The sequence below is a fragment of the Crocodylus siamensis genome, chromosome 1, assembly GCF_052110815.1.
Source record: "Crocodylus siamensis isolate JL-2025a chromosome 1, ASM5211081v1, whole genome shotgun sequence".
Taxonomy (NCBI): domain Eukaryota; kingdom Metazoa; phylum Chordata; order Crocodylia; family Crocodylidae; genus Crocodylus; species Crocodylus siamensis.
Genome location: NC_143395.1, coordinates 66,244,909 through 66,257,994, shown reverse-complemented (window position 1 = coordinate 66,257,994; position 13,086 = coordinate 66,244,909). Strand labels below are relative to the sequence as shown.

General features: G+C 46.0%; 1 long non-coding RNA gene across 1 annotated transcript; it reads right to left on the bottom strand.

Moving 5' to 3' along the window:
• Positions 1–1,573: 1,573 nt before the first annotated feature.
• Positions 1,574–12,612, bottom strand: LOC149872864 (uncharacterized). Its single transcript, XR_016439815.1, has 3 exons — positions 12,386–12,612; positions 12,102–12,212; positions 1,574–7,531 (listed from the first exon to the last, which is right to left on the bottom strand). It is a non-coding gene; the product is annotated as an uncharacterized LOC149872864 (long non-coding RNA).
• Between the last annotated feature and the right edge of the window lie 474 nt (positions 12,613–13,086).

Genomic DNA, 13,086 nt, shown 5'->3' with positions numbered 1-13,086 from the left:
CCCTCCCCAGCCCCGCATGATCCCCCCCACACCTACTCAAACACACCACAGTGCCCCACATCCCTCCACAGCCACCCACATCCCCCACCTTCCCACCCCCTTCCTGCAAACCCCACATCCCCCCAGCACACACCCTGGATACTCAGCTGCCAGACAGGATGAGACCTGCTGGCAGGAACTGTGGCTGATGGGGAAGCTGTCCCCAAATCCTGGTTAGTGAAGGGGTCTGGGGGAGCACTAACTGCTCTATGGTAAGAAAACCAAAGGCAAACACCAAAACATATAGCTATTTAGAATTCATTTTATTATGATGATAGAGACACTGGAAGGCTTCCAAATTGCTTTAACACTGGAGATATATCAATAAACCATTGCCCAACTGATCGCTGTCTCTCTGTCTTTCTTGCTTGCTCTCTCTATATAGTGGTCTTTTGTTTAATTCTGGAGAAACATGGATTTCAGGGTATTTTACAGAGTGACTTTGGGATTTTTTTTATCAGGGATTTTTCAGTTTTCAAATAGGGAAAGCTTCTGTCTATTTGTATCTTCCATATTAATGTGGGCCTTAAGTCCCATCCAGTTAACTATTAGCCCCTTTGTGGGAACAAAGGGTGAAAGATACAACTAATTTCTTGGGACAACAAAAGCAAAAACAGGATAGAAGTGATGTGGGGGTCAAAGGGTCAACATGTAAAAAGAAGTTCTCCAGAGGGGGACACTGAACAGAGCCCCCCAGTCTGCACCCACTGGTTTCAGAAGCTCCTGAGAGTGAGTAGCCCTGAGGTACTTGTCAGGGCAGCTTTTGTACTGATGGGGCCAGGACAAGGCAGCTTTTTACACTGTTGGGGCAAGCACAGGTGCTGGCCCCAGGCTCTAGCTTCCCCTGGCTGCAAATCCAGGAGAAGCCAGGCAGGGTTATTTTACCCCAAGTAGCACAACTTGCACAACACCAAAGTGCATGTCCAGGAACATGCACTGAGGCAAAAATCTCTGGCTCAAATTTGCACAGATTCTATTTGAGCTGATGCAAGCACACATGCCTGCATGTGTGGAGGAGTCCTACATGTATTTGTAAGACAATATTAAAGGATGGGAACAAATTAACCGCTGTGTGGACCTGTTTTTTTCATTGCTAGTTGCGTACTTGCACCTGACCAATTTAAAATTAAACCTAAGCAAGAATTATTTTCACTTCTCCCTAGTCCTTCTGTTTAACATGCTATTTTTGGTGAAGGAGGCAAGCATGTCCTTAGCAAATCTCTTCTTCAGTAAACTAATTGGTTTAGGATGATTCAACCTTCCCCCAGCCAAACTGCAGGACCCCTACTTAACTTGCCCTGGGGATTCCCTATTAATATCATTATATAGATGCTGAAGCCATATATTTCCAAAGGGATTTATGGAGCAGAGGAGAAAGGGATGAAATATAAATCTAAACACCGAACAGAAGGAATGTTCTCTACAAACAAACATGAGAGAAGAGAGCAATAAGAACTAAAAAATATTGGCAGCAGTATACTTGGATGTAGTAGTTGTCTAATCAGGTCAATGTAGTATATTATACATGCCTACAGATGGGATCCCATCATAATATCTCTAATGGCAATTTATTACCAAGAGAGTCCCAGCTGATGAAAACCTCCCTGTTACAAATCATTGTATCATCGTCAGTATTTGCAGGGAAATTACTTCTACATGACTGGCTATGAATTGCCTTATATGGCATCATGCAGTGAAAGTGCCAAGATTAAGAAACTCTGGTGTTCAGGAAGAAGTTTGTGACAGATGGCACCCTCACGAAAAAAGAATCTGATGTGCAAGACAAATATATTGCATTCAGTCCTGGAGTAGTTACACAGCAAATTCTACAAGAAAATAAGCATGAATGCAAATGAGATTAGTTTACAACTACAATGCTACTCAATAGCAAGAGTGTTTCTAAATGGATGTAGACTGTTCAAATACATGTGATTCATAAAAAGGAAGAGTAAAAGCACCCTTAAATTATAAGAGCAGAGTAGGTCCTTTTTTATCAAGTGGGACCAATCATGGTCTCTATGCATATGTGAAATTGCATTCTAACTCAGAAAACTTTGTTGCCTGTTTTACATAGGAAAAACTCCAGTAGGTTCAAGATCACTGTAGTGGGTTGCACCCTGGGACAGCCAAATCATTCCCTAGCGACTGCACAGATCCCACTTTAATTGCCTCCCTCAGGGTCCCACCTTGTTGTCTTTCCTACCATGCCTTGGTGTTATAATTGGACTGAAAGGCTGCCCATAGAGGTCAGGGAAGTTTTGCTTAGATCCTTGTCTGGGCTGAGGCTCCCTGGCCTTGACTCACTTTACACTGGCTGGGCCCCTCCACTTGAGGTCCACTGTCCCAGGGCATTAGGTTCCTGGGTCCCAGCTCCAGCCTCACCCCTTGCAAGCTCTGGGCCTCTTGTTCCTGGTCTCAGCCCCTCAGCCCCAGTTTCACTCCTCATGGGCTCTGAGCTTCTAGCTTCGGTCTTCTCTGTTACACATTAGAAGACCTTCAGCTGATAGCATGCTTTCCCCTGGCACTGCTTGTGGCCTCCAAGCTTCTCAGGGCTTGCAATGGGCTTTGATCCTCTCTTTGCGCCCCCCCTTTTGAAGGGTTTGGGATCTGGGGCCCCTGGCACCCTTCTTGGTGGCCTCCTCACCTACAGCCACCATCTGTTCCTCCAGTTCAACCTTCAACACAATGAAAAATATGAGCATCTCCTCTCATACAAAAGGCTCTTCCCCCAACTCTGTGCCCACGTCATGTCTTGGTAATGAGCTACAACATAAGGGAAAATAACTCTGCTGCTTGTTGGGTCATCTGGTGTCCTTTCTCTTTGGGCAGTCAGGGCCCCCTCTCCCAGGGTCTCAGCCACAGGACTGGTTTTATAAGGCCTCTAACCCCACTCTCTGGGTCATTTGTCCCAGGGCTGTCAATCATTGGCCACACTGTGCTGGCCACATCTGGGGGCAGGTGGGCATTTTATTAAACGGTCCTCTGCCACTGTGAGTCCCTCCAGGGGCCCTGGAGCCAGCCAGCTGCTTTTTGCTCCCCCTCTCCTTCAGTGATGGGTAGGGGCCCAGTTACAATTACACATTCCAAATGAAAAATAAACACATACAAGAGAAATGTTTCTATGCAGAGGCCGAAATTGTCAAACTATCTCATTTTAAGGAAGACAAGTGGTCAGTTCTTTGCCATTTTCAAGTAAGTAAATTAGATTGGTCTCTGTATACTATATTTCAGATAGGATCAAGGAATATTCTCATGATTTAAGGCAGAGAGGTTGAATTATTCTTAATGGCTTGGAAGCCTTCTTCAGAACATATAAGAGTGAGGTCCAATTGTCGAATTTGTTTCTTCCAGCATTTGTACAAGTAATTGGTAGACCTGACCTCAGCATTATCAACATCCTAGGAAATCCATTCTTTTCAGTAAATTATTTTGCATAAAAGAAATCTCTGAATTATTAAACAGCAACATGCAGATTGTTGAACAGATTAGCCTTCCTGCAAAGTTGTTTTGTCATACAAGATTATATATTTTTCATCAAAACTACTTGGATCTCAGGATTGCAACTAGTTTTGCCAAGAACACTGTTAAAGAATTCATGTTGCAAATTGGCTTAGTGAGTCATGTGCACATTTGTTTCAGTGCTAGTAATTATTTGAATGATAATTCCTCATACCAAGGTGATTTGATTGGTCTAATTTGGGTCATTCCCAAATCTGGAATACTGACTATGATGACCTAGGGCTCCAAACTGTGTGACTTTGTTAATAAATGCAAGGTAAAATTACTGCCATAGGTATAATACATACAAATATTTATTTTGAAGAAAATCATTGTGTATTCTGCTAATCATGATTGTTTCAACTTTTCAGTGGAACTGGTGATGTAGAAGCAGAAGTATACCTGTTCCAAAGGTTAAGATTATCACCAGTGGGAGATAAAAGTTAATTTCCTCTTCGGTAGAACAGGGGAAAAATAAGCACACTACAAGGGTTTTACACCTTCTTTTCAAATGTTTGTCTGAACAGGATGCTCAACTAAATGCTTCTCTTGTTTGTTCTGGAGCAAGTCTTAGTTAAAAGCATCATGGAGAACAATGTAAAACCTTACTTTATTGTCTCTGGTTGTCTTTCTGCTGTGGATATCTACTCTTTCTGATATAAACTGCTAAAAAAGTTGTCAGTTTAATATATCATGACCCTAGGACTGGAGGTGAGAATTTACTGGTTGTGTATTACATGTTGATTTATCTTGGACAGACTTGCCAAACATATGCCAGAAATGTTTGTGCATCCCGTAGGGACAGAATATCTAAGCAATAACAGAATGCACGAATTAATCCCTGGATGCTGTTTTTATCTGGAAAGCCTGAAAGTGGAGGAAGATAATGTGATGATAATGTGAGCATGATCCAGTGCTTTTACACAGTGTTGCTAGCACAGGTAGAATTCTGGTGGACTGCGTGTTTCTTCACATTATGCAGTTCTTAAGTGTAAAAGGTGAGGCCCAGTCCTGGAGTCCCTGCATCAACAAAACCACATTGAACTGAATAGGAAATTTGCTTGGCTATGGCCTGGGTTTAAAACTTTCAGAATTTGCACCTCTCCCCCCCTCCCCCTTTTAATTAGAAGATACCTTTTCTGTCGCTGTTTTAAAACTCAGGTGAGCGTATAACTCTTCCCATTGTTTTTCTACTTTTTTGCATTTTGATTTTGAAGGTAAAAACTTTCGTATGGTCCTAACAAATTTCACTCTTCTCAGCCTGTTATACTTCTTGTCACTGGCTTCCTTAATTCCATCTGTAGCCACATGCTCTAACAGCTTTACAGGGTGCAATGCATGGAGAAATGTCAGTCAACCAGAAACTTATTCTGAATAAAGCATTACAATGAGTAATACAAAAGATATTAAACTATTTACTAGCCTCTCCACAAAATTATTCCAAGTGTTTTGTGTTTTCTCAGCAAATTACATTTATTCCTATCTGACTGCAGGATAGGGGGTAGGTCTGAAAAATTTAGGCCACTTTCTTTTACAACAAGCCTGGTCTTTATCCTCTCTAATGATGTATAAGACTATAGTTTCTTTAAGTAACAGCTATCAGTGTTGCAGTGTGATTCATCATCATAGTTATCTGGAATCCACCATGCCCAGGTGGTTCTTTCATATTATGTTTGTTGTACAAAGAACAAAAGATACAATGCTCTCTTGCATGCTAGTCCTCCTGGCTTCTGTGAAGGTGTTCATTTTTATGTGGGCTGCCAGCTGTGTCCTGAGGTAGAGCCTGATACAGGAATGCTGGAAAAGGATCTTCCTCCCTTTCAAGTGACTTGACTGAAGACCTTTTCTTTCTTAGGGTTTTTTTCTTTCTCACGCAAGATAGAGAGGTGTTGCTGCTTTCCCCTCTTCTCCAATCTGTGAAGGGTCTGTATTTGAATGGTTTCTTTCACCATTAGTAGCCTCCAAAATGATTTGTATCATCAATCCTTCCTTCAGAGAAGGGAGAGGGGTGTCCTGATTTTGATTCCATGCCAGGCACAGTGAATAGAACTCAATTTCTTTGCTCTCCCTGGCTGAGAGAATATATTGCCATGACTGAGTGTGTGCCAGAGGCTTGGTTCTCAGGGCATAGCCCAAGCTATAGAATCATGGCAGACACATGGCCCAGACTCTTTTCTTTCTGTTGGACAGGTCTGAGATGAACAATGGTCCATTATGTCTACAAAGGCAGGCTGCAGTACTTACAGGCACAATACATCATTTATGACAAGCTTAAACCCCAGAAAGGTCAAACTATTCTGTACTAAGAGTTCATTAAACTGAACATAAAGAGATCACATGAAAGCCTTCGTGTTGTGTCTGATAGACAGCTATGTGTATAATTAGCTTTGTGGCTTTCCCAAGGTCAATTTGTGGGCATTTGCTTTTTCTTTCAAGAACCTGCAATTTGGTTAAATTCATTGGAACTGCAGGTTTTGGGAAAAAATGGAAGTGGGGGGGGTGGGAGGGGGCGTTCATACCATTCTCCAGACTGAAAAGCCAGAGCTGGTTGAATAAAAACCTTGAGTTAACTATGAGGGTGTGATTTTCCAGCTCACAAAGAGAAAATCTCTCTTTTGATAATGATACAAAGCTGTAGACAGTCAAAAGGGACTGGATTTTTGGCAGAGCCAGGTGTAACAAATACCTTTTTCAAGGAAATATTTGGTAACAATTATTCTCCAAGGATGTACTTTTATCAACAGATTAAAATGATGGCAAATTACAACACATTAAACAGATTCTCTCTGGGCTTCCATCCAAAACTGGTGTCAGCCATTTCTATGTATTTTCACAAATAGATGCTATACCTCACTGTTCATTCTGCCTGCACAATGTAAAGCTATTGTCTGACTGCCGTGGCAGCCAGTCTGTTGCTAAAGGCTTGCTGGCAATTTCCCATTGTTGCCCACAGTGCATCTCCAAAGTGACTAGAGTCATGGCTCAATAGACACACCACAAACACAGGTCACATATTAGCATTTCATCATCTAATGCTGTTCAATTTCCTTAATTGAAATAAGTGCATTGTCTAAAGAAGGGAAGAGATAAGATGTAAGCTGCAGCATGGAACTAGATACTTTCCCACCTGAAGAACTGAGTATTTTTATGAGGCAGCATTAAGGTAATACACTTGAAGCTTCACTTCTAGCATCTTTTAGATCCATGTAAATCCTGAACATTGCAAAACCTAATTTTAGGTGCCTTGCTAATTAATGGAATGGCAAAGTAGGTGTCATTGAGCAGGTATCTCAGAATTAGTCAGTCAGCCAGTCCTGAGGCTGCACTGACTGTTGGGGCACCTTTGATGTAGCAGTAACTTTTTTCCATTCTTCCCGGTCTTTTGTAATCCATGTACAGTCCGCCAGTTGTAATCCCACCCAGGATGCTGGTGATCCAGTTTGTCATAGGTCTTTTTCTTCTTCTTTGTCTGTCCACAGCATCCTGCAGGATAGTGTCAGCAAGGGTGCAGGGCCTTCTTGTTACGTGTCCAAAGTACTGTGTCTTTCTTCCTCTTATGATTTCAAGTAAGGGCTCATATTTGCTGACTTTGTGTCTGATTTGATTTTTCGCTGATTCATTTCTCGTGTGTGCTGTGTAGGGTATGCATAGAAGTCTTCTGAAGCACCACATTTCAAAGATCTCAGTCACTTTTCCAGTGCCCTGCTGAGTGTCCAGGTCTCACAGTAATAGAGAGTTGCTGAAGTGACACCAGCATATAGTAGGTAGAGTTTTGTTCAATCAGGGACAGCAGAGACTATGGCGGTAGTAGCAGGTCAGGGAGGACAGAGAGGAAAGGAAGGGGTGCTGAAAGTGGGGGTGGGGAGGATTTTTACCTGACTTAGGGACTTGAAAAGTGTCCCCAGCTGTTGCTCCCATGATGTGGTGGGTATGTCTGTACCACTGTGGATCCTCTGGATTTGCCCCTGGATGAGCTCTGAGAATACATATTGGACTTGGCATTGCAAATAAGAGAGATAGGTTAGCCATGACCTAGAACAGTGGTTTTTCAAGCTATTTTCATTTGCAGATCTCTAAAAATTTTCAAATGGAGGTATGAACCCCTTTAAATCGTAAGTGTGAGTATTCACATACTTTTGATTGTTCATAGTCACCTTTTGTGGACCACTTAGACATAGTCTGCAGACCCCCAGGAGTCCACAGACCACAGACTGAAAAATGCTACTCTAGGAGCCTAGGTTCCCAGGACTAATCAAGACTGAGGCAGTTTTGAGCACACACATAAGCAGACATTTAGGTACCTTGGAATGTTTACTAGTGGAAGTGTACATGCCTGCAGACTTTGAGTTCCTCTTTGGGATTAGGTAGCAGCTGAGCAGGATTTGGGGGTTATGAATTTTGGGATTGGGCACTTATAAAGGCAGGTTGACCATGTCCAAATCTGAAAATATTTACTTCTGTCATAGGGGAAGTAGTGAGAGGTTTGCAGGAGATGGTATGTACTCCATGGAGTTTCTAAGGAGTTCTTATCATAGCAGCCACCTGTTAATGTTGTCTGTCTCTAGCCAGGGACTGTACATTTACACATAAACCAGTTTAAGAGATCAGAAACTGGTTTAAAACTATAACAGAGCAGATGTTTAGCGCACATAAACCAGTTTGAAAATGACTAAAACCAGTTTGAGATAAACCTGGTTGAATGTAGTATCAGACTTAACTGGTTTGGGTCAAACCAGTTTATGCAATGCCTGTCCCAGACTTCCTTCCTGGTTTAAGTTAAACCAGAGTCCCACAGCATCCCAGCATGCTTTCTGGGCTAGGCAGGGCTCTCTGCTCCAGAGAGCAGGGCTCTGCTCCAGAGAGCTAGTTGGTAAGGTAGGGTCGGAAGGGACCTGAGCAGATCATCAAGTCCGAGCTTCAAGAGCTTCTCCCCTCTGTTCCCTGGCTGCAGCTCCAGCAGAGACTGCAGGTACAGCAGGGTCTACTTGGCTTCCTTCTGCTCCCCCACTCTCCCTCACCATTCAGTCAGGGATTTTCCCCCTCCCCCCTGCCTTACACAGGCACCTTTAGCTAGTATACTTCATGCTGGCTATGGTCTGTGCTGTGGGAGACAGGACAGAGGCATATGGGAGAGTGTCAGCTTAGGGCTCTTTGAAGCTAATCACCAGGTAGATGGTAATGTCCTTTCCTTGGAAAAGGTTGTTTAAGAAGAGCTTGATTTAAGGAGAGAGGCTTTGTTCTGTTTGGGATGATAAACGCTAACAATTCCATGTGTAACTCTCTCCTGTGTAACTCAATGCTTTGTTATCAGCCGACTGCTGCCTCCCTCGCTGGTCAGGAGTGTGTAGGGGGGGAACCCCTCCCTAGTCAGTGTCCTGCCAGGGCCTGGCCAAACCACCCCTCAGCTCAGCACTTTGGAAGGGAAGATACTTACTCTAGTATCTCCTGACTTCTAGCTTAAGGCACTGCAGGCATGTACCTTCATTTCTATCCACCTCCATAGTTGGTAAGGTAGGGTCGGAAGGGACCTGAGCAGATCATCAAGTCTGACCCCCTGCCATGGCAGGAAAAAGTACTGGGGTCAAATGACCCCAGCAAGGCGTTTGTCTAGCCTCCTCTTAAACACCCCCAGGGTAGGAGCCAGCACCACTTCCAGATTCTATCCACCCTGACAGTGAAGTAGCGCCTCCTGATGTCTAGTCTGAATCTACTCTCTGCCAGCTTGTGACCATTATTTCTAGTCACTCCTGGTAGTGCTTGGGGGAACAAGGACTCCCTCAATACCTGCTGGTCTCCTCTGGCTAGTTTGTAACAGGCCACTAGATATCCCCTCAGCCTTCTCTTCTGGAGGCTAAACAGGTTCAGGTCCCTTAACCTCTCCTCATAGGGCTTGCCCTGCTGCCCCCGATCATGCGAGTGGCCCTCCTCTGGACCCTCTCCATGTTGTCCACATCCCTCTTGAAGTGCAGCACCCAGAACTGGACGCAGTACTCCATCTGCGGCCTGACCAGTGCCGCATAGAGGGGAGGATCACCTCCTTGGACCTGCTTGAGATGCATCTGTGGATGCATGAAAAGGTACAGTTGGCCTTCCTGACTGCATCCCCACACCGCCGGCCCATGTTCATCTTGGCATCAATGATGACTCCAAGATCCTTTTCTGCCTCTGCATTGATGAGAAGGGAGTTGCCCAGCCTGTAGGTATGCTGCTGGTCCTTCCTTCCCAGGTACAGCACCTCGCACTTGTCAGTGTTGAAACCCATCCTTTTCTCATCCGCCTACCCCTGTAACCTGCCTAGGTCTGATTGCAGCCTATTCCTCCCTTCTAGCATGCCCAGCTCCCCCCACATCTTAGTGTCATCAGCAAATTTGAACAGGGTGCTTTTTACCCCCCAGTCCAAGTCACTGATGAAGATGTTGAACAGTGCGGGTCTGAGGACCGAGCCCTGGGGGACCCCACTGCCCACATCCCTCCAGGTCAAAAATGATCCATCCACCACCACTCTCTGGGTGTGGTCCTCCAGCCAGTTAGCGACCCATTTGACTGTGTAGGTATCAATGCCACAGTCCCCTAGTTTTTAAATGAGAATGGGTTGAGAGACGGTGTTGAAGCCCTTCCTAAAGTCCAGAAAGACTACGTCCACTGCTACCTCTGCATCTAAGGATTTTGTGACCTGTCATAGAAGGCCACCAGGTTGGTCTGACAGGACCTGCCTCTAATGAGCCCGTGTTGGTTGCCCCTAAGCATAACCTCCCCTGCTGAACCCTTATGGACATGCACCAGGATAATTCTCTCAAATAGCTTACCCAGGATTGAGATAAGACTAATGGGCCTATAGTTTCCTGGGTCTTCCCTCCTCCCTTTTTGAAGATGGGAACCACACTGGCCCCTTTCCAGTCCTCTGGCACCACACCAGAGCACCATGAGTGCTCATAAAGCTGTGCCAGGGGTCCCACAATTACCTCAGCTAATGCTGGCTCCTAATCATGTGGGTGGACCTCCTTTACACCCTCCCCATATTGTCCACATCCCTCCTGAAATGTGGCACCCAAAACTGGATGCAGTACTCCAACTGCAGCCTGACCAGTGTCGCATAGAGGGGGAGGATCACCTCCTTGGGCCCGCTTGAGATGCCTCATTAGAGCACCATGAGTGCTTGCAAAGCTGTGCCAGGGTTCCTGCAATGTCCTCTGCCAATTCCCTCAGCACCCTTGGGTGGAGATCATCTGAACCTGCCAATTTTTGAAGACATTCAGTCTCATTGGAAGTTCCCTGACCAGGTCCTCTCTGACCCTGGGCCCGGCTGTGCCTTTCCTAAGTTAGTCCAGGATTCCAGTGGGGGGAGATGTCCTGGTCCCTGCTCAGAAATATGGAGGCAAAGAATTTGTTAAAGAGGTCAGCTTTATCATCTGGTGCAACCACCAGATTGCCAAGCATGTCCTGCAGGGGCCCCACATTACCCAGTGCCTTCTTTTTACTCACTATGTATTTAGAAAAGGACTTCTTGTTGTCTTTGATCTAGGTTGCTAGTGTCCCTTAGCCTTCCTAACAGTCCCCCTACAGTCGCAAGCAATGGAGGTATAATCCTTCTTGGTGATGGCCCCTCCCTTCCATCAGGTGTACGCCTCCTTGTTAGCTTTCAGACGATCCTGAATGCCTTTGGTGAATCATGGGTGCTTTTGAGTACTCTTGGGCTTGGAGGATCATCTCCTTAAGGAACAGCCACTCATCTTGGACTCCCAAGTTCCCTCTCCTGTGGGACCTCAGTACCTTCCTGACTAAACTCCTTAATTCATTGAAATCGGCCATCCTGAAGTCCAGGGCTGCTGCCTTGCTGCAGGCCTTTGACACCTGGTGCTGGATGGTGAATTCCAGTAGGCCATGATCACTATCGTCCAGGTGGTCGAAAACCCACAGCCCCTTTACCAGGTCATTGCCTGTGGCCAGGACCAGCAAGGCATTTCCCCTGGTGAGACTGTGCGCCTCCTGGGTTAGGTGGAGGTCCTGTATCTCAGCTAGGAACCTACATGAGCAGTCAGACCTAGCTGACTGGTCCTCCCAGCAGATGTCTGGGTAGTTTAGGTCACCCATGATGACCACGTCCCTTGACTTAACTGCCTCCGCGAGCTGACTTGAGAATTCCTGGTCCAGCTCTTCCCTCTGGTTGGGTGGTCTGTAGTAGACACCCACCATAAAGTCCCTTTCCCTCTGATCCCCTTGTATTCTAACCCAGAGCACTTCAGTCTGCCCCTTCTCTGACCCCATGCTGTTTGTTGAGGATGTGTATTGCTCTTCGACATAGAGTGCCACATCCCAAGCTTTCCTCCCTGTTCTGTCCCACCTGTATAGTGTGTAGCCCTTGATGTTTATCGCCCAGTTGTGGGTTGAATCCCACCATGTTTCAGTGAGCCCCACTATGTCCAGGTTTGTGTTAGCTAGCAGGAGGGCAAGTTCCTCCTGCTTGTTCCCCATATTACGTGAATTAGTGTAGAGGCATTTAAGGCTTCCTGTGGGTGTATGCTCTGCCCCCCGAACCTAGAACTATCTGGACCCCTGTCACTTACCTGGGTACTTTTTGTGCTCATCACCTCTTGTGGCTGGGAAGCGTTGTCATTTCCCCCCATGGCCCCATCCCCTGGTGCTAGTTTAAAGCATGCTGTATGAGCTCAACCAACCTGGAAGAAAAGAACTGCTTGTCTTTAGGGTAGAGGTGAATCCCATCCCACCCAAGCATGTTACCCATGCAAAGAAGTGGGTTGTTGTCAAGGAACCCAAGGCCTGCCTGGTGGTACTAACTCCGACTGACCACTCCGATGCAGGCCTTGAGGTGCCAACCATGTCTACTTACCGGGAGAATGGAGGAGAATACCACCTGCATCCCCATCTCCCTGAGCTTGGCTCCCAGGAACTCGTTCTTCATGATATGGTCTGGATCGCTCCCTGCTGCATCATTAGTCCCCACATGGATTAGGACCATGGGGTGCTGGTCTGAAGGTCGAATGAGTTTCAGGATCATGCCTGTAACATCCTGGATCCAAGCCCCAGGTAGACAGCATACCTCCTGCACCATGGGGTCGAATCGGCAGATGGGACCCTCCATTCCCCTCAGGATGGAGTCTCCAATGATGAGGACACAGTGTTTCTTTCTCGTGGTGTTCCATTCCTGTTCAGATTCTGCTGTGTGTAGAGTGGCACTGTTGCCCCCAGAGGTATTCACTTCAAGCTTCCTCTGTAAGGCTGCCAAGGCCTCAAATCTGTTCCCCAGTTGTACCTGGGAAGCCGCCACCATGATAGCCCGAGCAGCTCTGGTTCCGGTGGTCACCTTCTGCCATTCTTCTGCTGTGCATCCTTCCTGGGAGGTCTGTCTGTTGGAAGACTGATCCTGTAGAGAATGGAAATATGTGTCAATTTTGTCTTCTGCAGCCCTGATACCCCCAAAGCCTGCTCACCGCAGCCTGAAGTTTCCTAATCTTCTCCAGGGCCTGAAGTCAGGCACAAGAGGGACAAGCAAAGGAGCCTCCAGACCTCTTCCCATCTGCAACCTTTGGG